We start from the raw sequence: 25,280 nt of genomic DNA on the forward strand, positions 1-25,280 counted from the left end.
CGTGCAGCATATAGCCCTGACGTGCTGGGCCCAACTCAGAGCGCTCCTTCTCCCTCCTCACCCCCTCCACCCGGTGGGCTCCAAGTCCACACCAATGCTCCCGCCCCTAGTGAGCTCCCCTCAGTCCAGGCAGTTTTGCCGTGGGCTTTACCATGCTCTGTGCTAGACCAAGGCCAAGGCCAAGCCCTGGATTGCTTGCTTTCTGCAGCATCCCTCCCTGTCCTATGATGCTCGGGGCAGGAGGGATGTGAGGGGGCTCAGAGCGGAGCTGAGTGCTTGCAAGACCCAGGCCCAGGCAGATGTTCCGAAAACCCCCTGTGGAGCAGACCCCACTCCCACACCTGCCTCCGGAGCTCATGTTTCTGGGTTCCTGCTCACCCCTCGGAAATGGATCCCCAGCATGAGCCTGGGCCGAAGCCCAAGGATGCTGAGACACCCGCTGCTCTTCGCGCTCCCCACTGCCAAACACATTCCCCCCTCTTTGGGGTGTGATCGCCGCCCCCCACTTCCCTGTCCTGCCCAGCTCTGTCTTTCCCCCTAATTCTTCCACACGCTTCTCCCGCAGGGCAGCTTGGAAGCCCGCATGGTTCTCCTCAAGTCCATGTGTCTTCTGCTAGCTGGCCCTGCGAATTCCGCTTCTGGTTTGGGTAAGTCTCTGGGGGGGTCAACTGACTCCCCAGCTGACGCCCGCATGATATGGGCTCAGCCTCACTGCACCCAGAACACCAGAACACGCTTGCCAAGCTTGTCTCCTCACCAACCAGCAGGGTCCTGGCCCCTCCCTGCGGGCCAGGCCGCAGCCACATCTGAGGCACCCTGCTTTCTCCTGGAACGCCCCGCCCACTGACAGCCCTGCCTCGTTAGTGCTCGATGGTCACTTCATTTCTCCTGCTCCCGGGGCTCCTGCTGCCTCTCGGGGACGCGGTCTGCACGGATGTGCTACCCCTGCGCCATTCCTCACTGTGCCCGCTCCCCTTGGCCCTGGGATGCTAATATGTGCCCTGCACCGCCCCTGGCATTCTAGGGGCTGGATTTCCTTCCTTCTTCCCCACACTCGTCCCACATCCCTGCCAACACCAAACACAACAGGTAGCAAACACATGCAAATCAAGCAGTGAGCCCTACTTGGTGCCTATTAAACCTGGGGGTGAGCTCAGGTGAAGGGGGGTGCAATGGCTACTGAGGGGGCCGCTCAGAGTGACAGTACTGAGAAACCGTGTGAAAGCATGGAGCTGCATCTTCTGCTGGCACCAGGTGTGTTGGTACAGGCAGTGGAGACCGTCCCTGGCCACCCCGAGGCCTGCACCAGGCTGGAGAGCCACACGGCTTCTTCATACGTCTCTGACCAGCCCAGGCGCAGATGGCCCCTTTCTCTGGCTGGCGACCAGAGGAAGCAGTTGGTGTACACTTCGATGCCAGAGAACATGAGCCCTTCGCGTCTCTAACACTTGAGCTGTTAACATGGGGTGAGGCAAGAGGCTCCCAGGACAGGATGCTTATGGGAAGGAGGCTGGCTGCGGGCAGGGGGCAGTCAGCAAATCCCAGTGACCCCTTCTCTTGTGTGTATGTATATTGTATATGTGTGCATGTGCATGTGTGTGCATGTATGTGTGTGTACACATGTGTACACACAAGGCTATCTACCTGTGGTCTTTTCTTAAGAGTTCAGTTTTAGTTCCCTAAATGGGCATATGACGCATGCAACCCTGCACTTTCAACAGCTATAAAAGTGCTCAAAAATTAACTCACTCTTCAGAATTTACCAAGAGGGGAAAAAAACCTAATATGAAAAAAAAAGCTAACTAGATGATATACTTATTCCTAGTTTCACAAAACAGGGGAATAGTTAAATATTATACAGCCACTTGATGGGCGATTACAAAGCCATCGAAAAATGAAAATTATAGATATTATGTAAAGCAAGGAAAATATTAACAGTAAAATGATGAAGGGAAAAAAGCAAGATATCAAATTATGATTGCAGCTCTAAATCTGTATGGAAATTTACACAATTTATGGAAGAGAAGTCATCAAAATGAATCTAGCAATTTTGTAACCGAAGTCATTATTTTTAAAAGGGGAAAACTTAAAAAAAAACACCTGTTAATTGAAGGGATGATGGCTCCTGGGGAGAAGAAACGCCACTTCTAACAGTGGGGCTGGGGACTGAGGTCTTGATGCTTCCCCCAGGGAAGATGCCACAAAAAGCCCTGTGGCCAGTCAGCCACTGCAGGTGCTGGGAGAAGGTTTGGTGGGTCTTAGCCAGGGGCTGGGGATGCCAGGCCCCACAGGGCAGCACCCTGGGATGGACCCTGTGAAGGTCCCAGGACAGAGCCCATGCCTGCTACACACCTTGACCAGAAAGGGCTGGAACAGTCTGGAAATATCCTGCCACTTCCAAGGTAACATCCAGCAGGAGGGCTGGGGCCAGGTGAGCTTCCCTTCAGCCTCCTGGCTAACCCCACGCAGGGCCATGTTTGAGAAGAGCCCTTCTCTGCTTGTTGGCGGAGCAAGCAGAGGGGAAGGACAGTGGCTAATACGATACATCCCGGCCAGGCTCAGGGCCGAGATCACTGAGAAGAAGAGGGGCAGGAGAAGGCAAGGACAGGTCCAGAGAGCCTGGCCACCTCTCAGAGGTCCATGGGGAAAGGGAAAGGCCCTCGGAGGACAGCTCTCCTGTCATGGCCCCTGGCTCACCCGTCTCAGCTCACATGGGCCACCTCTCGGGCAGGGAGGCCCCGGCAGGTGCACTTGTGCTGCAGAGCCAGCCAGTCCCACCCCAGGGCTTCCCACTCATTCCGTGGGAAGGGGCCCACTGCTTTCAGTGCATGCCTCCTGAGCCTTGGGGACCACGGCTGGCGAGTCGGTGGCTGGTCCCAGCTCCAGCTCTGTGGCAGGCTCCAGGGTCGTCTCCCTGACCCCTGCACTGCCTCAGTTCCCCCAGCAGCTGGAGGAGTGGACCATCCCAGCCTTCAGGGCCCTGCTCATGGCACCGTCTGTCTTCTGCGCTGTTGTTGCCAGCAGCCCTTCCAGAGCCAGACTTCTCCTGTGCCCCTTCCTGCGAATGATTTTTGGGGTCAGGTTACACAAGCTCCAGGCTGCTTAACTGACACTGGGGTTGCCTGTGGGCTGCTGATAGGAACAGATTTTAAATCATCGCTTGCCGTGTTGAGTGCAAACACACCATCCCTCCCGTGCCTGACGACGCTCGCCATCAGTGAAGCCCCGTGGTTAGCAGATGTGCAACAGTAATTACCTGGACATCAGACGCTTACTCCCAGTTTAATTACTCCGCCATGGCAGCCTGTGTACCCCATCATGCACCACTATGAGTGCTCACAGAGACACACAAAGCATCGCTATGGATTCTGACCAGGTAGGGGACCAGGGGACCACCTGCAGTGGGAATGGGACAGGCTTTCAGGTTCTAAGCCAGGAGTGTGTGTCACCCCAATCTACAGGGACATCCTGAGGTGACACCCATAACGCTGATGATGTACATGGAACATCAAGCTTGAGAAAGAGTCATCAGCCAGCAGCAGTTCTTAAGAATTAGATGTGTGTGGCTGGTGGCACAGGTGGTGGTGGGGAGGGGACAGAGAGACACAAGTTCAAGCCTCTAGCTGCCAGGAAGCCTGCTCAGTTTGGTGTCATCTTTCAGGAAACTGCCCCAGGCCAGCTCAGCCCCACAGCTTGTAACAGGGGCACTGACACCTGCTCTAACAACATTCACCAAGGATGGCAATGTGTTGCTTTCAAATGAAATTAGTGCCTATCCAGGTAGCCAAAAGGTCTGTGCTGCCCCACCAGACACTCTGGCTCCCGACTGGTCAGCAGCATGCAGATCCCCTGTATCCAACAAGCACAGGGTATTAATAATAGAGTTAGAATATTTAGGGCACTGGGCTCTGCCTTCACCTTCACCCTGGGTGAAACCCAGACACTCCTGGTATGAGATGCAGGCATTCCAAGCAGCATTTTAACTCAGGCCAAATGACTGCCCATTTTAAGTTTATTTTTAATTGACACATAATAATATTTATGGGCTATGGTGTGCTGCTTCAATATGTGTATGTATTGTGCTATAATCAAATTATACTAATTAACAAGTCATTACCTTAAACATTTATCATTTCTCTTTGTGCTGACAACATTCAAACTCCCCTCATCTAGCTATTTTGAAGCACACAATACATTGCTGTTAACTGTAGTCACCCTACAGAACCCCAGGTCCACTCTTCCCAACTGCAACACTGTAACTAGCACTCAGCGCCTCCCCATCTCCCTGCCCCCAGCCTCTCATAATCACTCCTCTTCTGCTCTGATTTCTACTGAGACCACTTTTCTTAGATTCCAGCTGTCGATGAGATCATGCAGTATCTATCTTTCTGTACCTGGCTTATTTCACTAACATAATATCCTCCAAGGTTCATCCAAGTTGTTGTAAATGTCAGAATATCATCCTTTTTCTATGGTGGAGGTATCCTATGTTCATGGATTAGAAGAATAAATATTGTGAAAATATCCATTCCACTCAAGCTATAGATTCAGTGCAATTCCCATCAAAGTATGAATGGTATTTTAGAATAAGCCAGCCTAGGCCGGCGCCCTGGCTCAATAAGCTAATCCTCTGCCTAGAGGCGCTGGCACACTGGGTTCTAGTCCCAGTCGGGATGCCAGATTCTGTCCCAGTTGCCCCTCTTCCAGGCCAGCTCTCTGCAATGGCCCAGGAATGCAGTGGAGGATGGCCCAAGTCCTTGGGCCCTGCACCCCATGGGAGACCAGGATAAGCACCTGGCTCCTGCCTTCAGATCAGCGTGGTGCACTGGTCGCAGCAGCTGCAGCGGAGGGTGAACCAACAGCAAAGGAAGACCTTTCTCTCTGTCTCTCTCTCTCTCACTGTCCACTCTGCCTGTCAAAAAAAAAAAACACCATAGGCCAGCCTAAAAATTTGTGCTAAGCCACAAAAGACCCCAAATAGCCACATAAATATTGAGTAAAATAGCCTTCCTTCCTCACATGCATTGTATGTGATAGAAATTCAGAGTTAAGTAAGAGTTACAAAAAAATACAACCTCCTTTTCTTAGAAGCTTCTTTCTTGCCTCAAGCACAAGAAATACCATGCAGATCACATAAGTCCTTTTAAATGTTGTCACCTTATTATTTAAAGTAAAAAGGTGAGATTAATTTCAATGACTTACTTATCTCAATATATCCAAAGAATAACCATAAAATAAATATAAAAATTATGAGATATCATTTCCTCACATACAAAGCTGGGTGCGTTTTACACATTCGGCACCTGTCTGAGTTAACAGCAGACTCATTTCAATTGCTCGGTAGCTACATGTGCCTAGTGGCTACCGTGTCAGACAAGACAGACCCAAAATGTGATTTCTTGCTCCTCAGCCCCTGGCTCTATCGGTGGCAGACAAAATTAAAGTATAAAGTTAAAGGAAAGTTAATTTCCTCCAGTTTAGAAGACTCTTTTTTCAGTTATATTCAGGCTCACCTGCCCTCCAACCTTGAGTTGAGTTGATGCAGGGGATGCTGAGCCCCCCTCGTGGTGGGGGCGTGACAGGTGGCTGCCTGCTCTTGCTCTCACACACTGGGTCCGGAGCCTGCCCGCGGTGGGAAGGCCAAACTGTCTGGTCCAGCAGGCTCACCCCCACTCCTGAGCACCCACTCCAGGCCAGTCCCAGCTCCTGGTGACCTGTACACACCCACGCCCCTAAGCCCGCCTAGGTGTCTACCCCCACCTCAAGGTGTAGGGGTGCTGGGGCACAGGCCCTCTGGTGCACCTTTGCCTTCCTCTCCTGCCAGGAACCATGAGCACACACAGACACGTGTCCATGCTCCACATTTGCATTCCTGTGTGGGCCCAGGAGCCTGTCGATTAACAGTGCTGTCTCTAGGCAGGCCCCCCGACATGGCTCCCTCCTGCACCCATGGGTGCTGTACACAGCCTCAAGTAACTGACTTCACTCTTCTCTTCTACCCTTCCACCATCTGTGAGACAGGTGTCACCCATCACCACACCGGCTGCTCTGTGCAGCCGGTGATGAACACACAGTAAAACCCTGGCAGGAGCGCCCGGCGCCAGCTCAGGTCTCAACAGCAGGAGTCCTTCCAGGGCAGCAGAAGCTCCTCGAGGCCTTCCCTGCCTTGCAGTCTGTCCCTTCCCCCTCTGCCCACGACACCACTGGGGCAAACCAGCCTCGAGAGCTACCAGCAGGCATTCCTCAGACATCACACACACACCCTCTTACAGTTAGGACTCGCCAGGTACAGCCCCGTGTGTCACCAGGAGACACTGCGGCTTGCAGAATTGCCTTTGCTAAGATGAATGGTGGGTATTCAGCTGGTGCCTATTCTTGGATCTTGCTCACTGCCCATTCTGTCCATGGGTTCTACAGGGGGCATTTCTCCCAGTCTGTGTGAAACAGTGGGTCCCTCTGGCCTTCTCCCAGGGTGTCTGGAATGCTCTCGGGACCTGAGGCAGCCTACGGGGGGCAGTGCCTCACCCCAGTCCAGAGCCTGGGCCTCTGGGGAACTCCTCAGCCTCTTCTCCAGGTTTTGCTGTAGGCCTGGCCTGGGTCTGAATCCAAACCTCCCTGGAAGTCTCCGTCTTAAATCTGACACGTTATTATTTATAACTCATTCTATTTTAGAAGATTTAAGGTGGCTTTCAAGGATTATGTAAAATACTATGAGAGCTAGAAGAAAACAAGTTAAAAATATACTACATATTGCTAAATTTCAAAGAAGTTGCCAAACACCGTGTACAATGTGGTCACATCGAACATGGGCATGTGTCTGTGTGTGCTCACGGGCCTGTGCTGTGCACCCATGCGTGTGCAGGAAGACAGGTGAGCCGAACACAAACCTTAACAGATGGTCTAGAGGAGCGGCTGGGGGATCATAATTGACTTCGTTTCCTTCATGCTACTTTTCTATATTTTCTTCTCTTTTTATAGAGGACCTATATTTGTTTTATAATAAGAAAAAGAGCAATAAAAATATCTCTCAAGAAAAACAGGTGAGAAAGCAAAAGCCAAACTGTGAGAGGAAAGCCAGAAATTGGAGCCCCTGGCGAGGCTGAAACAACTCATTTTCCTACGGCCAAGCCACACGTTTGGAGCTGGGTTTGCCAGCAGGCGATGGACGAGGAAAACCTGAGCGGTTCCGCGGGTCATGGGGTCCCCAGGACATACACAGAAGGACTGCTCTGGAAAGCCCGGCTCTTCTTGACAGGAAACCTCACGTCAACGCCTCCCATGAGACCCCATGGGGCGGGCGCCGTGGGAAGCGTGGAAAGCTGCCAGCAACACCATCAGCAGGAAACACCACCGAGCGCGTCTCGGGACTGCTCGTCTGAAGCCCTGACGGCAAAGCGCCCACGCCCAGCGCGGCCACAGCAATTCCTCAAGGAGGGGAAGCCACGCACCCGGCTTCCCCCTGGTCTACCTCCATCCAGAGCGGGGCTTAGGAGGATTCAAGATGAGTACAGGGATCAGCTCCTCCCAGTTCAGCTCAGCTCAGATCCCTGTGTCCTCAGGCAGAGCCCTCACACCTCTGTCCCCAGAGGCTACAAGCACTGATTAATCCAGACACTTCTTCAGCCCACACCTAATCTCAGGGCGCCTAGCGTGCACCATGCACCTGTCACTCCTATTGCCCCCATTAAACCCAATAACCCCAAATCCATCAAATACCTGGAGCCCTAAGGTGGCCCCAGCTGACATCATCTTGGGGCTCATAGCAAAGCCAACACCATTTTTCTGCATGGAAGCTTGGGTTAATCTCCAGGGCAGGAGAGGAGCAAGTGCACTTGCTCACACGCCAATAGGGTTCACAGCTAGTGGTGGCAGGTTGGAACGAAGGACTTTTTTTTTTTTAATTTATTTATCTGAGAGACAGACACAGCGTGGGGGAATGCCCATCTGCCGATTCATTCCCCCAAATGCTTGCGATGACAGGGGCCAGGCCAAGCTGAAGCTGGGATCCTGGAGCCCAGGCCAGGCCAGCTCCCCAAGTGAAGGACTCTGAGGCTGACCATAAGCTCATGGGACGGCGTCAGTGATGGACAGGCCCCCGCCCTGCTTGAGGAGGCTGCCCGGAGACACCACATCAGCCCTGTATGCAACCCAGGTCTCCCGTTTCCCAACGCTGCTTTGGTGCCGAAGCCTCCTCCCTCTCCCTGAAGCCTCCTCTCTGTGCCTATAAGAAGGGGCCCAAAGTACCTCTGGGCCAGGGTGCTTCTGACCGTAGATCGACCACCTGCACGCCTCTGGTTGTGACTTCTCATCTTGACCTCCAGCCATGGACCCCTCCTCCAAGCCCCAGGTCCGCATGGCCGGTTCCTGCTTCCCAATCTTCTCTTGCAAGTGTCCCAGGCTCCTCAGGCTCAGGATGCCAAGTCCCCGACACATGGCCATCTTCCTGCCCCAGCCAGTGCCGCCACCACCCACTGACTGTAACACCTGGACACCTGGGTGCGTCGCTGGCATCTCCCTCTTCGCATAGCCAGCATCTTGTCCCTGGAGCTCCTCCCCGCAATGGCCAGCCTGCTTCCTGTCTGTCACCTGCTGACAGCACCTCCCCTCGCCAGGGAAGCTCTCCCCCTTCTCTTTCTCTCCTGTTCCCTTCTCATTTCTCCTCCATTCTATTTGCATCGTCTATTCTACTGGCTTTTCCGCTGCTATGCCCCCACCTCGTGGCTCCCCACTAAAACAGTCAGGGTTAGCAGCCACCTCACTCGCCCGCTGACTGCATGGGTGCAGAGTGGGAGGCGCGGAGAGGGAGAGCAACATCACGCCCTCACTGCAGTTGGCAGCAGCGTCTGCCTGAGGCTGATAGGCCAACCTCAGTCCATCATCATCTCCACTCATCCCTGTCTCCCGCTCTTCCTCCTCCCCGTGCCTTATGCCATGACTGCACCTGTGCTAAAGATAGGGCAGTCAAAACGCAGGGTGCCTGTGTGCCCCCCCGCCACACACACAGTCTGCAGCCCCGTCAGAGCCAAGCATCTTCACCCTCCCCCAATGCTATTGCGTGGCTTCTCGGGCCCCCAGTTCCCCTCCTGTTGAGGCCGATGCTCTCTGTCATCACGGGACGCCCCGACACGGATCCTCTTCAAAACCCCCTGGCTCCTCCACAGAGGGTTCGCTACGACAGCATGAAGGTTAAGTTCCCGACCCTGTGTCCTTCTCTCCTGCAGCCCCATATGGGCCTGGCACACGTGGGCTGCAGAAATCCAATCCTGTCTTCGGAACCCATCCAGATTCATAGCCATCTGTGACCACACAGCTCGCCAGGGCGGGAGGGGCAGGGGCACAGTGGCTGCAGACTGAGGCCCAGGCTGACTGCCAGAGGGTGAGGCAGCCAGGAGAGGGGACCATGAAGGAGAGGTGGGGGCCGGCGGATGGTACCAGATGGCGTGGCACTCTCTCCTGGTGAGACCACTTAGAGCAGGTAGGAATACGCCCCCAGGTGCGCTAAGTCCACAGCCAACTGCCAGCTGGGGGGTGGGCGAGTCATGGGAGCTGGGCCAGCCACCTGAGGCCCTGGGGTTCTATTGAAAATCCACCTTGGGCAGACACTCCTGGAGCAGAGGTTCTGAGGTCCATGGTGTCTCCCAGGCCTGGTAAAGGACAGCAGCACAGCTCTGAGCATGGACACAGTGACCAGCAGGTGCAACGGAGGCAGCCTTCATGTCCAGACTGTCGACGTGCTGCACCACTTTAGGGCTTTCGGCCAATGAGACCCATGAGGTGTGTGACCGGGAGACTGAACATTTACACCTTCTTTTGTAAGCCTTGGCTGGTGAGCAAACCTCAGACCCGAAAATGGCCCCGTGTCCAAGAGTCAGGGCCCCAGGGCAGCTGGGTATGGTTTTGTCTCCATGATGAAGAGGAACAAGACTGCCCGCAGACGCCATGACCCACGTGTCCCCCACAAACAGACCCAGAGTTCCAGGTACATGAGGAGGGAGATGGGGGTCGTGAAGCTGCAGGTGGCGGGGGGTGGGGGGAAGAGCAGCTGGGGAGGAAGCCCTGGGCAGCAGGCAGAAGCAGCAGAGAGGAACTGAGAGCAGAGAGGGAGACCGGGGCTGGAATGAGAGGCGTTAACAGTGGAGGAGACCCAGGGAGGCCGGCGGATGAGTCTCTCCAGAGCCCTAGGACCTGGGGAAGCTGTGGCTGAGAGGCTGGCAATGTACGCACCCTGCTCAGCTCTGCCTCCCTGCAGCCTGGCCTCCTCCTTCCAGACAAGGCCCACCAGCCCCCTGTCTCTCTTTGCTGGAGAGACACACGGAACCAGCACCTTTCCTCCCAAACACACTCAGGCCTTCAGCCCGGGAGGAAACGGGGCAGCAGTCCAACAGGGAAGAGGGCAGAAAGGCTGCTCCTGGGCCCATCCTCCCATTGTGACGCAATTTCCCTCCCAGCTGCTCTGCAGGGATGGACGTCCGTCCGCCTGGCTCCTCACCAAAGCACCAGAAGGTGCTGCCCCCACTGATCCTTCTCCACGGGGAGCCTGTCCACACATCCCTGTGCCCCCGGAGGAGCCACAGGAGCCCCTGAATAGGGACAGGGTATGAACAGTCAAGGCCAGCTGCACCTGCTCGCACAGGCCACAGCCCTGTGCAGCAGGGATGAGCCGCCTTAGCCAGGGTTCCTGGGTCAGTGCCCAGGCTGCCCAGGGCAGGTGCTGTCTCCTACAGCCCACACTCCCCAGCCCCACCTGGCTGAGGACAGTCGGTGAGGACAAGCCCCCAGCCCTGGAGGCCGCCCGGGCTCATGCCTCTCAGACTCCAGGCTGGGCCGGTTTTCCCAGAGGGCACCCGTTTCCCAGAGCCCGCAGGCTGGCTCACCACGCAGCGCAGGGAAGGACTGAGGCCCTCCTGGCCACTCTCCTGGGAGCTCCTGGCCGCTTTGATGTGGAACTGAGATGACAAAGGCAGCCAAGTTGTAGGGAGCGAGCTGCACTGCTGCTGTTTTAAATGACAGCTATTGTTCCCGGGCAATTGTGTGATCAAGGGAAAGAAAGAGGCCTTTTAAGAAGCGAGGTAGCACACTCAGGAAGGGGCTCCAAAGGGGAGGAACCAAGAGTGAGGTAGGATGTGGCTCCACAGCGCCACGGTGTCCTCAGTAGCCCTGTCCCTACCTGGAGCCCCAGCCACAGCACCAGAGCCGCCTCCAAACACCACCAACGGCCTCTGGGGCAGGCACCGGGGCCACCTGCTGCTGGGTGAGCCCCAGAGCTGAGCCCAGCAGAACCAGCATGGAGCAGGGGTTCGCATGGCCTAGGCAGCCCCCTGTGCCATGTCCCCTCTGGGCAGAAGGGACACCCACTGCCAGCCCAGGCCCACCCACCAGTGTACTTCTATCAGTCAGCTGCAGCACCACCTGCCCAGGCGGGGCCAGCTCCCCGCAAACTTCCCAGTTCCAGCTCCAGCCTCTCCGCTTCCCAGATTTTTGACCTGGTGAGGTTCTACTCTTTCTGGGAAGGCCTTTAAAGGGCCCCATTTCCAGGAAGCCCTCGGGGCCTTGTTCTGAGCAGTCTCCCTTCGGTCTAGGTCCATGGTTCTCACAGGCAGGCCCCAGCGTCACCTGGGAACTTGCTCCAAACGCAATTCTTCAGGCCCCACTCCAGAGCCACCCAATCAGAAACGGGAGGGAGGGAAGCAGCAGCCTGCTTCAACAAGCCCTCCACATGATTTCAATGCCCACTTCTAAGAACCACCAGCTAAGGGCTGATCCGGGCTCTGAGGACCGCCACTCCACAGCCCTGCTGTGCTGCTGTCCTGCCCCCCTGAGACGCACGCCCTTGCCTTACACGTAGGCGTGGTCTCTGCAGGGCACGGCTAAGCCTTGCCGCTCCTGGTACCTCCTTGATCTCCGTTAGGTAGGAAAGCAGAGGCTCACAACCTCTGGGCGTGCTTGCACCATGGAAGCAGTGAGCTCATGCCGCGGAGGGCCTTTTTGCTGTCTCGGTGGAGAGCCCATGGATTTGATGGGCTGTCACCCCCGGGGCAGCTTCCTGGCAGAAGCCCCCAGCTGAGTGGCAGGTGCCCTGAGCTTTGGGCTGGAGAGCAGCAGCCAACTACAGCAGGGAGGGAGCAAGACAGTCGTGACGGCTCCCTCCCCGTCTCCTCTGCCTTGAACATACAGCACCGTAACGGCAAGGAGAAGTTTAAATTGTCAATAGTAATCTAATGCTTGCGATGAATGGAGTGGTGATGATAAATGGGCTGTTTAATAAAGACGAGAGCTCCAGCAGCCTAGAAGGAAACCTCCTTTGACTTAAAGTTAGCGTCCTGATTAAAATTTCCATTTTATTATCCTCATCAGCAATCTTCCTTCAATGTGCTACAATTTGTATTTTCTCTACTTAGACAGATAATTAACAGCACTATAAACATATTAAAAGTAAAATGTGCATTAAAATTGCTCCCTTACCCATGTTTAACTGATTTTGTTTAGCAATGCTTCATCAACATGCACCCTTGCCTCCAGGAAGTCTTCCCAGAATGAACCAACCTACCCCGAAAGCCTCGTCCTGCTCCCAAGGCCCCCAGGGAGCAGACAACCTCGCCCCCTGGTCACACGGGTCGGTGTTCTGCAGCCCTGACAATTCGGTCCAGTTTCACTTTGCTTCATTCAATCTGTCATCTCTTCACACAGCTCCCCACTATGAGTGTGTAGGGTGAAGCTGACACACACATGGGGAAACCGAGGCACAGGACAATACAACAATGTACCTGAAGAAGTCAACATGGCACTCTCTGGGTTGCAAAGGTACCAAGCACGCGTGGCAGGCTCCGAGGGAGGAAGCCACAGCACCCCACAGTCTAGAAAGCGACCCCAGGCAGGGCACCCGCGCACAGCGCGTCTTCAGTCATAGTGTTGAAACTGCTTTGGTTTTCTACATATCTTTTTTTTTAATCTTTTTTTTTTTTTTTTGACATGCAGAGTTAGACAGTGAGAGAGAGAGAGACAGAGAAAAAGGTCTTCCTTTTTCCATTGGTTCACCCCCCAAGTGGCCGCTACGGCCGGAGCATTGCGGCCAACGCACTGTGCCAATCCAAAGCCAGGAGCCAGGTGCTTCCTCCTGGTCTCCCATGCGGTGCCAGGACGCAAGGACCTGGGCCATCCTCCTCTGCACTCCAGGGTCACAGCAGAGAGCTGGACTGGGAGAGGGGCAACCGGGACAGAATCCAGTGCCCCAACCAGGACTAGAACCCGGGGTGCCGGCGCCGCAGGCGGAGGATTAGCCTAGTGAGCCTCGGCGCAGGCTTACATATCTTTCAAAAACACAACTCTGACTGCCCATGTGGGAGGTCTGCTTCAACACACATGGAGCTCTGGAGTCAGGTGGAAATGACTCCCGCAGGTCACCCCAGGGGCTCCCGGCCAAGGCCTTTGACTTCCTGTTTCCTGCCTTCTTCTTGACCCCTCCCAACTGGGGGCAGCCCAACAGACCCAGTCCTCCCTTACGGTGTCCTTACAACAAGGCTGACCGCTCGCCAGGAGCTCCCATTCGGGCAGAGGACTCTGGTCTAAAAGCTCGTGCACACACAGTCATGTTTAAGCCACTCCCAGGCCTGGACTAGCGCAGCCTCCACATCCGACAGATGAGAAAACTCTCAGGACCCTGCACCGAGTCACGCAGCTGCCGGGCGGGCAGCAGTCCTAGCCCCGGCGACCTCCAGGGGGACCTACACTGTACAGCATCCAGCCACCGGGTGCGGGGCTGCGTGCCAAGCAGGCCGTGGAACCTGGTCTCACCCTGCCGCTGTCACACCCCCAGGGGCTCCCACAGGCAGTTTCTCTGGGTGGCATGTTTTTTCCCATGATGTGTGCTTTAAACCTGGGTCACCTCCCAGCATCCTGAGCCTTCCACAGGGAGGCCACGTTCTGTTAATCAGCATGAACCAGCACGTGCCCTCTGACCCCAAGGGGAAAAAAAAAAGATGTATGCAAGAGTTGAGGTCACCCAGGGAAACTGAGGAAGCAGCAATGCCCACAAGCCCCGGAGTCCGAGCTATTCATCTCCCACCACCCAAGGAAATGAAATCATTATGTCTGCAGCAACAGAACCCAAAAGAACAAATTTCCTGCCAGGATAATAAATGAGTTCTTTTGTTTTTGTCTCGACTCCCATCCCGTGATCCTCCGGGGCCATTCCCCATCCAGGTGGCCCTGCCGGGTAAATACTCAGAGGTTTCAGTTTCAGCTTCGAGAACTGACCGCGGAGTGTCCACCGGTGCACGGAGCCCGTCTGCCCCGCCCCGCCTCGCTCCTTCTTCTCTTTTCCTTCCCCAAAGGACTCTTGGCCAAGATGCACACGGAAAGGGCCCTCTCTCCACCCTGAGCCGGGAGCAGGTTTTGAAGTTACTCCATGGAGAAAAGAGGGGAGAAGTCGTTCCTCCCCTCTCCGCATGGGCATCACAGGAGACGGACGCTGCAAACAATAATGACTAGTAGAAGCGGACTATGGAGCTCCGGAGGCTAGCAGCCAGCAGCAGGAAGGCGCTCCCGATGGCGTGCATGCGGGGTGGAGGGGAAATGAGGGGCTTGGGAGAGATCTCGAAGGCCGCATTATGGGCAGGCTGGGCTGCACTAACATTCCCCCAGATGGGGCCTCAGAGCCCTGCCCTAGCAGATCACAATGTGCAAGCACTGAACGGCTTCATAGTGGGCCTCTGATGGGCCAGGACATCAAGCGCCCGGCTGCGGAAATGGGTCTGTTTGCTGGCTGAACACACAGTAGGAGCCCAGGGGCCGGATGAACAGACCCAAGGAGAGTCTGCCCGTGCTCCTGCCCCCTGAACCTGTGAGAGGCGGCAACGCCCACAGGATGCCACACCATCCAGCTCCCAGAAGGAAACCAACTTCAGAGCCCGGGCTGGTGGCCCCGCTCACCCAGGGATGCAGCCCAGGGGCAAAACACCCTCTGCAGGTGTGAAGAAAAACTGCCATGGGGGTGTGCGTTTGGTGCAGCACTTAAGACACCACTTTGGACACCAGCATCCCCTATCAGAGCGCCTGGTTTGAGTCCTGGCTCTACTCCCAAACAGCTTCCTGCTAATGCACACCCTGGGACGGCAACAGGTTACAGTCGAGTATTTGAGTCCCTGCCACCCATGTGGGAGACCCAGATTGAATTCTGGGCTTCTGGCCCTGCCCTGCCTGTTCCAGGCATTTGGGAAGTGAACTAGTAGGTGGAGCACGCTCTCTCTCCCTCACTCTCTCTCTCCCCTCTCTTCCTTTCAGATAAAATGAAAATAAATAAAAAGAAAAATGACCAGGTGGCCATCTTTCCTTGACCTGGGTCCACACCTTCACACCTTTACCTCCCAAGAACATGCATGTGTGCAAGCATGCATGTGTGCATGAGCAGGCGTGGGTGTGCATGTACAGGTGTGTCCGTGCATGTGCGAGTGTGTGCAGACAGGGGGGCAGATGGTGTCAAGAGGCTGGTTCCAATTACCCAACAGGTCAGGGTGTCTCCTCTGTAGGAAAAAAATAGGTTTAGGTTTGCAAGATGGTCCCAGACTCCGGTGAAAACCTGCCACGTGTGAATGTTTGGGCTATAACAACAAACATGACCAGGATCTTGGCAGGAAAACCAGAACGGTACCTCCCAGAGAGGCAGTACGGCTCCAGCTACTGACTGGTCTCTGTCTCCCCAGACAAGGATTCTGCAAGATACAGAGAGTGCCTTGGGGTTCTTGTCTCACTCTGCTCTGGCTCTCTGCTGCCGGCCAGAGGATATCAAAGCTTCAGCAAAAGGTCACGGACGTCAGATATGACCCTGAATGTCCACCCTCTGGCCTCTGTACTGGCAGTTCTTCACTCACGCCTGTCAAAGACCTTGCCAGAAGCTTTGTAAGGCTTTGCTCATAGGTCTGTCTTCTCAGTGTGTTTCTCAGGTGCGCACATCTTGTCTTATTTATCTCTGTGTCTGCAGCAAGATGGATGGTGGTAGGTGGATGAATGGATGATTGGTTGGTCGATGGATGAATGAATAAGCCGGATTACACACAGCATATTATCTTCATCAATCCTACCTCTTATGGGAAGAAATGAAATGAACGGTTATAAAGCACTACTCCATGCCAGATACAGTTCTAGATGACTTCAACATCTTATTGAACTCATTAACTATTACAGGAAGTTTCACCGTTGACACTGTGCCTACGAGAAACTAAGGGACAAGAAGGCAAAACATTGTCCTTGGGACTCAAAGCAGGTCCCTGGAATATTCCACATCCAGTATTTAAAAGGATCACACTCTCTGCCCACTTTCTTGCAGATCACAAGTACAACAAACATCTGTGGGCATCTGCTAGGGGCCAGGCACTGAAGATTCAGGGACAAACCTGAAGAAGCTCTGGGGTAAGCAGGTGAGGGAACTCAAGTACTCCAGGGGCTGCACAGCCAGGAGAAAGCTGATCGCCTCAAAATATCCAACCTGGTGGAGACTACAGCCACAGCAGAGGCAAGAAGTACATGAATCCTCTTTTATAAAAACCAACAATAAAGCTGGACAAATGGACAAGCACAATCATCTCAGCATTCAGAAAATGGGCCGAAGACACTCAGCAGTCTGAGAAGTGTTTGTGTTCCACAGCCTGGATTTTTAGTAGGAGCAGGCAGAATCCCTGACATTCTCGCCTAGGTCTGCAGCCCACTCCCCCTCCCCCCACCAGTACTGCTGACACAGGGGCTCCAATAGGGAAGAAGGTAACATGAGGGCCATCAGATCTACAGGGTCAAAAAGGACGTACTTGATTCAGAGTGGCTGGTCATCTTACTAGTTAAGGGGATCAGTTTAAGTTCATAATTGATCATAAAGATAGGATTAAGTGCCAAAGGGATCACATAAATAAGACAAAGTGTCTGCTAATAAGAACTGATAGAATTAATTCCCAACATGGGAAGCAGGCCACACAGCAGACTAATAGAATGACAAATGCCCTAAACAGCACTCTGGCCTCAAAGTCAGCCCTTAAGGCATTCGGATCTGGCTAAAAAGCCCATGAGAGTTTCTCAGGCATGGAAAGCCAAGACACTGTGGCAAGAAATGACCTCCATGAAAGATCTCTGTGAGTGAGATCCCGCTGGAAAGAAGGGGCCATCAAAGAAGGAGGTACCTTTCTCTGAAGGGAGGAGAGAACTTCCACTTTAATTATAGCCTTGGCTAAATAAGATCGGAGTTTGTGAACTCAAGAGGCTTCCACAGCTTTGGCAGCTCATGACAAGAGCCTCAGGTAATTACTGATGTCATAAATAAGAGTGTCAATTGTTAAATCAACAATAGGAGTTACTGTGCACTTGCTACCCAGGTAGGATCTCTGTCCTTAATGTGCTGTACTATGCGAATTAACAGTAAAACTAGTACTCAGACAGTACCCTATACTTTGTGTGTTTGTGTGGGTGCAAACTGTTGAAATCTACTCAGTATAGAGTTGATCTTCTGTATATAAAGATAATTAAAAATTAATCTTAATGAAGAATGGGATGGGAGAGGGAGTAGGAGATAGGATAGTTTGTGGATGGGAGTGTGGTTATGGGGGGAAGAACCACTATAATCCAAAAGCTGTACTTTTGAAATTTACATTTATTAAATAAAAGTTCTCTATTAAAAATAAATTAAATTTAAAAAAAAAAAAAACAGAGTGGCTGCTACTACCTACATCCATCAGCATTGTCCAAAGTGACAGTCTCAGCAGGCAGGGTGGGGTGAGCGTGTTCTGGGCAGAGACTATGGGCACACCAAGCAAAGACCTGAGAAAAGCTTAGATTTCCACATGCCAAAGACTGTGCAGTGCATGGTAGAAGTGACAGCTTCCACCAGAGATTCAGAGTAGGGCCGACTTCAGCACGGCCTGAATTTGAACGGGCTCTACTCCCCAGTGGCAGAGTGGCTCAGGGTCTGTGGCGTCACAGGCAGATCACCAGCCTACACAGAGTGGGGGCTCGCTCTAGGAAGACTTAAACACAGGACAAAAACTAAAACTAAAAGTTGCACACCATGGGGAGGACATGCTTCACAGATGAGCCCAGCCAAGTCATCAAACAAACAAATCAGTAACAACAACATCCTTCTGGGGAAAAAATAGGAACTCAGAGCTGCTACAATTTAGTATCCAACCTGTCTCATTTTCCACAAGAAATCATGACGCATGCAGGGAAACAGGCAACGTGACCCATATTCAAGACAGAAACCGCCTGAGTCCCCAGATGTGGCATTCAGCAGACAAGCACTCCAAAGCCATTGTTACATGAATATGTTAAAAAAGAAAACAATTTTTAAATAATTAAGAAAATATAGCTTCAATGAACAAATAGAGATAATCTCTAATGAGTCAAACTATTTTTAACAAATACAAATTCTTAAGTTGAGGAGTAGAATAACCAAACTGAAAAACTCTCTCTGGAGGAGCTAAAAAACAAAAAAAGTCAAGAGAAAAAGAGGAAGAAAAAATCAGTGAACTTGAAGAAAGATCAATGGAAATTATCCCATCTGAAGAGCAGATAGCAAGAAGATTAAAGTGAAAGCCAAGGAAATCCATTGGTTCTTATCAAGTTCATCAATATACGTGGAATAAATATTTCAGGAGAGGAGAGAGAAGGGAGACTGAAAAACCTTTTGAGAAATATGGCTTAACACTTTCCAAGTCTGTGAGAAACATCGACCCAGACATATTGAAGAAGCTCAGTGAGTCCCAAGTAGGATGAATACAAAAAGATTCATACCTAGATACACCATTGTTACTACACTTGATCTTAGCCAAAAGGCTGAGAAGCAATAGATAGATACACCATTGTTAAAAGACAAAGAGAACATTTTGAATACAGCAAGAGAAAAATGATTTAGGGGCTGGCATTGTGGCATAGCAAGTAAAGCCACCACCTGTGACACTGGCATCCCATATGGGTGCTGGTTCATGTTCATTTCCAACCTAGCTCCCTGTTAATGGCCTGGGAAAAGCAGCAGAAGATGACCCAAGTGCTTGGGCCCCTGCCACCCACGTGGGAGACCCAGATGAAGCTCCTGGCTCCCGGCTTTGGTCTGGTTCGGCCATTGGGAAATGAACTGGATGGAAAACTCTGTCTCTATCTAGCTCTAGCTCTAGCTCTAACTCCAGCTCTAGCTCTAACTCCAGCTCTTCCTCCCCACTGTGATTTCAAATAAATTAAATAAATCTTTTTTAAAAAACTGAATTATCGGAAGCCGGCGCCGCGGCTCAATAGGCTAATCCTCCACCTAGCAGCACCGGCACACCAGGTTCTAGTCCAGGTCGGGGCACCGGATTCTGTCCTGGTTGCCCCTCTTCCAGGCCAGCTCTCTGCTATGGCCCGGGAGTGCAGTGGAGGATGGCCCAAGTACTTGGGCCCTGCACCCCATGGGAGACCAGGAGAAGCACTTGGCTCCTGCCTTCGGATCAGTGCCGGCCGCGGCGGCCATTGGAGGGTGAACCAACGGCAAAAAGAAGACCTTTCTCTCTGTCTCTCTCTCTCTCACTGTCCACTCTGCCTGTAAAGAAAAAAAAAACTGAATTATCGGGGCCAGAACTGTGACATAATGGGTAGAGCCACTGCCTGGGTGCCAGCATCCCATATGGGTGCCAGTTCAAGACCCAGCTTTTCCACTTCCCATCCAGCTCTCTGCTGTGGCCTGGGAAAGCAGTAGAAGATGACCCAAGTCCTTGGGCTCCTGCACCAGTGTGGGAGACCTGGAGGAAGCTCCTGTCTCCTGGCTTCAGATTGGCACAGCTCTGGCCACTGCAGCCAACTGGGGAGTGAAGCAGCAGATGGAAGACCTCTCTCTCTCTCTCTCTCTCTCTCTGCCTTTCCTCTCTCCATGTAACTCTGACTTTCAAATAAATAAATAAATCTTTTTAAAAACCTGAATTATCACATACAGAGCAACATCAATGTTATTTATATCTGACTTATTTTTTGAAAAAATAGAGGCCCAAATCAATGCCATAATAGTTAAGGTGCTAAAAGAAAAAAACTGTCAACCAGAAATTCTATACCCAGCAAAACTACCCTCTAAAAAAATAAAGGCAGAATAAAGATGTTCCTAGGTAACTAAATACTAATAGAATTCACTGCTAGCAAACTTGACTACAGTACACAAAACGCTGAAGAATATCATTCAGGACAGAAAGAGATGTCCCTAGAAGGTGGCTTGAAAACACAGGATGAAACAAAAATAAATGCTAAACACAAGTGTTAATATGAAAGTCTCCGTGTCTTCTCCTAACTTCATTAAAAGGCATAAGATGACACTAAGTAATAACTATAGCCCTGCAGAGTTGAGTTTATGATGTAGACAGACAGATAGATAGATAGATATAGTAACAGACACCCAATAACAGCAACAAGGAACGTTGGCTATGCTTCCTGGCAGAGGAACCACTTCAACCAGGCCACTACAGAGTAAGAGATGGAATCAGGGGAACAGGTCTTCCAGACAGAGAACTGACAGCCAAAGACATGGAGACAAGAGAGACACATGTCAGGAAGAGCAAGCCATCTGACTTGGGGGTCTGCGGGAAAAGTTGGAAAACCACAGGTGACTCCAGGGGGCCTGTGGAGAGCCAGGCTGAGGTGGCAGGGCTGTCTGCAGCCCAACCACAGCAAACCTGGAGAAGAGTCCCTCTTCCTAATCAGTGCTTCAGGAAGGGTCTTCTGGCTGCAGGCATGGGAATGGCGTGGGGCTCAGGGAGGAGCAGGTACCACAGTGGAGAGGCTTCAGACGCAGGGCATGGAAGAGTGAGGGGTGTGAAGCTGTGTCCTGGAAGTCTCCGAGGCACTTGTCTCTGCTCGTACCAAAATACCGCAGCCAGGTGCTCACCAGCAGCAGGAATGCATTCCTCAGAGCTCCAGTGACTCAGAAGTCTAAGATCAAAGTGCTGGCAGATCTTCAGCCCGTGAGGACCCGCCTCCTGCTCCATGGGTGATGCTTTCTGGCTATGTCCTCATGCAGCAGATCGGTGAGGGCATTCTCCGAGGTCTCTTTTATTCATTTACTTATCTATCTATTTGTTTTTAAGATTATTTGAAAGGCAGAATGAGAGAGAGAGAGAGAGAGAGAGAGAGAGAGAGAGAGAGATCAGCCTTCCATCTGCTGGTTCACTCCCCAATGGTCAAAATGGCCATAGCTGGGCCAGGCCTAAGCCAGGAGCCCAGAACTCCACTGAGGTCTCCCATGTGGGTGGCAAGGACCCAAGTACCTGGACCATCAACCTCTGCTTTCCCAAGTGCATGAGCAGGGAGCTCGGATAGGACACAGAGAGCCAGGACTCGAACCAGTGCTTCGAAATGGAATGCTGGTGTGGAGAGCAGAACAGTGGTTTCACCCACTGTGCCACCATGCTGGCCCCTGAGGTCTCTTTAGGAAAGGCAGTAATGCCAATCATGAGGGCTCCCCTGTTGTGACCTAACCACCTGTCAAAGTGCCCAATTCTTAGGATTTCAACATACGAACTTCAGGAAATCACAGACGGACCACAGCACCCCACAATGGCATGTGGTGATGGCTAGGACGTCCTCTTACTTTAACTCTCAAAGTCTCCGTGGATGAGCTCAGGCCAAGTGCAAACCAATGAGGGAGACCCTGAGCAACAAATAACGCACATGAATAAAGAACTGGGAGAATTTAAACCAATCTGTGCAATACCAGACACTCCCGAGCATCTCAGATTTCCACATGTAAGCCAGAAAGGGAGATTTAATGAAGTCCATTTTTATAGAAGAAACTGAGACACATTGGCTTAAGGTCACACACAGAAGTGAGATCTGAATGATTGAGAGTCTGACTCAACCATCATACTCTTCCTACACTTTCAGCCAGTGATTTGGGGCAAGAAGATGCCCATGCCATCTTTTGAGAGACCTTCTGTACACTGATTTACTTCCCAAACACCTGTAACAGCCAGGGCTGAACAAAGCTGAAGCCAGGAGCATGAAACTCCAAGCTGGGTCTCCACTGTGGGTAACAAGGACCCAAGTATCCACTGCCTCCCAAGATGTGGAGTGGCATGGGGATGGGTGGAAACAGGAGCTGGGACTCAAACCAGATGCTCCAATATGGGATTCAGGCATCCCAGGTGCAATCTAACCACTGCACCAAACACACCCCAGAGTCAGCTTTTAACTCCAACAGATCACTAAAAGAGGCAGAAGAGAACTTCTTAAGCTAGAGTCGACCCTGACTCCTCCATTCAGGAAGCCCTCATCACACTGCCCCCTTCCTTAGGTCACTAAAAGGCAAAATGTCCAGGCTCAGCCCAGCTCAGCACCTGTTGCCTGTCTCACACCAGACAGACACAGGCTTCCAGGAAAAAACAACGCTGCAGCAGCACGACTGGCAGGTGGAACGGGGTTCCTGGGAGGGGAAGTCCCGCTCCTCTATGGCTTCCTGGCTGGGTCTGAACACGGCTGGGCAGGCTGAGTATCTCACTGGGCTTCTGTTCTGGCCCCTGCCTGCTGTCCATATGAGAACTGTTCCTAAAAACCATGAAAATGCCCTTGGGTAGCGTGACCCCTGCCCACTCCCCCACCAGCACTCCACTCTCACACAGCAGCCCCTGTGAGGTCCTGGCCTCTCCTAGAGGGTGCAGGGAACTGAAGCGAGGACAGGGGGCTCTGAAAGGGTGGGAGGCCAGGAAAGAGGCCCAAGCCCTGGAAGCAGACCTGAGATGGGGCAGCAAACTCCCCTTTCCTAGTTCCTTCCTAGTTCCTTCCTAGTACCGCATGCACCATGGAGTGACGGGCCGTAATCGGTGCATCAAGAAGCAGTCAAAACAGCAGTTCACAGCCAGGGCCACTGAATCCTGCCCTGTGCTGGAACTCTGCAGAGAACTCTTTTTTTTATAAAAGATTTATTTTATTTACTTGAAAGACAGAGTTACAGAGAGGTAGAGACAGAACCATCCACTGGTTCACTCCCCAGATGGCTGCAATGGCTGGAGCTGCACTGATCTGAAGCCAGAAGCCAGGAGCTTCTTCCCGGTCTCTCATGTGGGTGCAGGAGCCCCAGGACTTGGGCCATCTTCTACTGCTTTCCCAGGCCACAGCAGAGAGCTGGATCGGAAGTGGAGCAGCCGGGTCTCTAATAGGCACCCATATGGGATGCAAGCACTTCAGGCCAGGGCGTTAACCCACTGTACCTCAGCACCAGCCCCCTTACAAAGAACTCTTAAAGCAGGAGCTGTCCCATCTGTCTCCAGAGGAGAGGGACCACGAGGCAGCGAGGGAGCTCCCGTTTACAACGTGTAGCAGTTCTGTTCTCTGCAAAATAACACGCAGACCACAGTGCTTGCCAACTTCATAAAATATGTTTTATTAGTATTGTTATGGTCCCGACTCAAACAACTTCATAAAATTTTCCTTCTTATGAAGTGGGTGCTCTTACACGCTCATGCCGTGGAAAGACATGTGTTCATTCTATTTAATTAGGGACGGGCACCAGGAAACTACTTTTCAAGGGTTAGGGCATCCATAGGCTGTGTGTGTGCTTTGCTATTGCATCTGAGAGCCAGACTGAATTTATTTGGTCAGCACAAAGACAGGAAAAGAAAAAAAAATTTATATATGGTCAGGCCCAGTGCTTTGGCATAGCAGGTAAAGCCTGCAGTGCCAGCATCCCATAAGGGCGCCAGTTCGAGTCCCGGCTGCTCCTCTTCCAGTCCAGCTCTCTGCTGTGGCCTGGGGAAGCAGTAGAAGATGGCCCAAGTCCTTGGGCCCCTGCACCCACATGGGAGACCTGGAAGAAGCTCCTGGCTTTGGATCAGCTCAACTCTGACCGTTGCAGCCAATTGGGGAGTGAACCAGTGGATGGAGGACCTCTCTCTCTCTCTCTCTCTCTCTCTCTCTCTCTCTGCCTCTCCTTCTCTCTCTGTGTAACTCTTTCAAATAAATAAATCTTTTTAAAAAATCTATGGTCAACTTTTAAAAATTGGCCATTTTACCCAATGAAAATCCAGCAGATGGCCTCACCTGATTATGCGCCCCATGGCCTTAGCAAGCCTCTGGGTGCCTGCTCAGGCCAGCTACAAGCCCAGCACAGTCCATACAGACAGAGGCCTCCTGTGGATAAAGCAAGGTCTGGTCCCTGAGTCCTGGTGGCTCAGGCTGCACGGGGAGGCAGAGGCACAGAAATACCCAATGCCATGGGCAATGTGATCCTGACTCTGATGGAGGGGTCGGGGGAAGGGAGTGGAGGAGAAAGGGATTCGCTACTAAGCGGCAGGGGGGCCGCTGGGGCCCCCAGAAACAAACAGCAGCCCTGCTCCTGCCCCGGGTCCCCAGTCCTGCCTCACTCTGAGCTACCCTCCACAAAGCACAATCACCCTTCACTTGTTCATGAAGCCAGGGGTACCCCGGCAGCACACAGCAGAACCACTTCCAGGCTGTTTCCACTCCTCACACAAACAGCTCCCGCCATCTGTGGGCTCGGGTCTCCCCTCTGGGGCACCAGGGGTCCCGGGAAACACTCTCAGATGGCTCTGAGATCCACCCCCTGCCCCTCCACACACACACACACACACACACACACACACTGCTCACCACTCACCTCTGTCTTGCCCTGTGCCAGAACTGGCCCCAGCCACCTCCTCTCTTGTCCTCAGGAGCAGCCTGGCGGGAGGCCGTGACCCCAGCTGAGTCTTGTGTCTGAGAGCAAGCAGGGCCTCCCAGCGTCCAGGGGCAGAGATGTTTGCCAGACACACCCAAAACAGCTTCGCTGTGTCCTGTGCCCATTCCCCAAGACTCGCCCCATCGCCCCTCCAGAAACGCCAGCAAGTGCAGCTCGGAGCAGTCGCTCTGTGGGCTGCGTGGCACCAGACCCCAGCCAGTGACGCGTGTGGTGGCGGCAGGGCTATGGCTGCTCCACTGAGCCGGGGAGCACACAGCAGGCTGCAGAGTCAGCCGGCACTGAGACACGGAGGCAGGGGCGGGCTCAGGCCTGAACGAAGGCTCATTTCGCATCCTGACTGTGCAGCGCTGCCTGTTAACTTCTCTGCATCTGTAAACCAGGGCTGCTACTTGGGGCTGGATATTGTGAATCCAATGAGGTGACACACTTCATACTCTTCATACTACTTCATACTCTCGCCCACCAGAATATTAGCTGATGAATTAATGGATGAAAAGAAAGCACTTCTTGGACATATTCTAGACCATGTCCAATTATTTTGTTCTGGATTTTATTAAAAACAGGAGTAGAATGTTCTCCTGGTCAGCTTCAGACCTCT

General features: G+C 52.7%; 1 protein-coding gene and 1 pseudogene across 2 annotated transcripts in view; both read right to left on the reverse strand.

The window, feature by feature from the left end:
- EPHB1 (EPH receptor B1) overlaps positions 1-25,280 on the reverse strand; it is a 431,493-nt gene that overhangs the window by 367,230 nt on the left and 38,983 nt on the right. The window lies entirely within an intron of this gene.
- Positions 18,742-18,822, reverse strand: LOC127483019 (U2 spliceosomal RNA; annotated as a pseudogene).

This window comes from Oryctolagus cuniculus, chromosome 4 (genome assembly GCF_051225735.1).
Source record: "Oryctolagus cuniculus isolate XC-2025 breed Fujian yellow rabbit chromosome 4, ASM5122573v1, whole genome shotgun sequence".
Lineage (NCBI taxonomy): Eukaryota > Metazoa > Chordata > Mammalia > Lagomorpha > Leporidae > Oryctolagus > Oryctolagus cuniculus.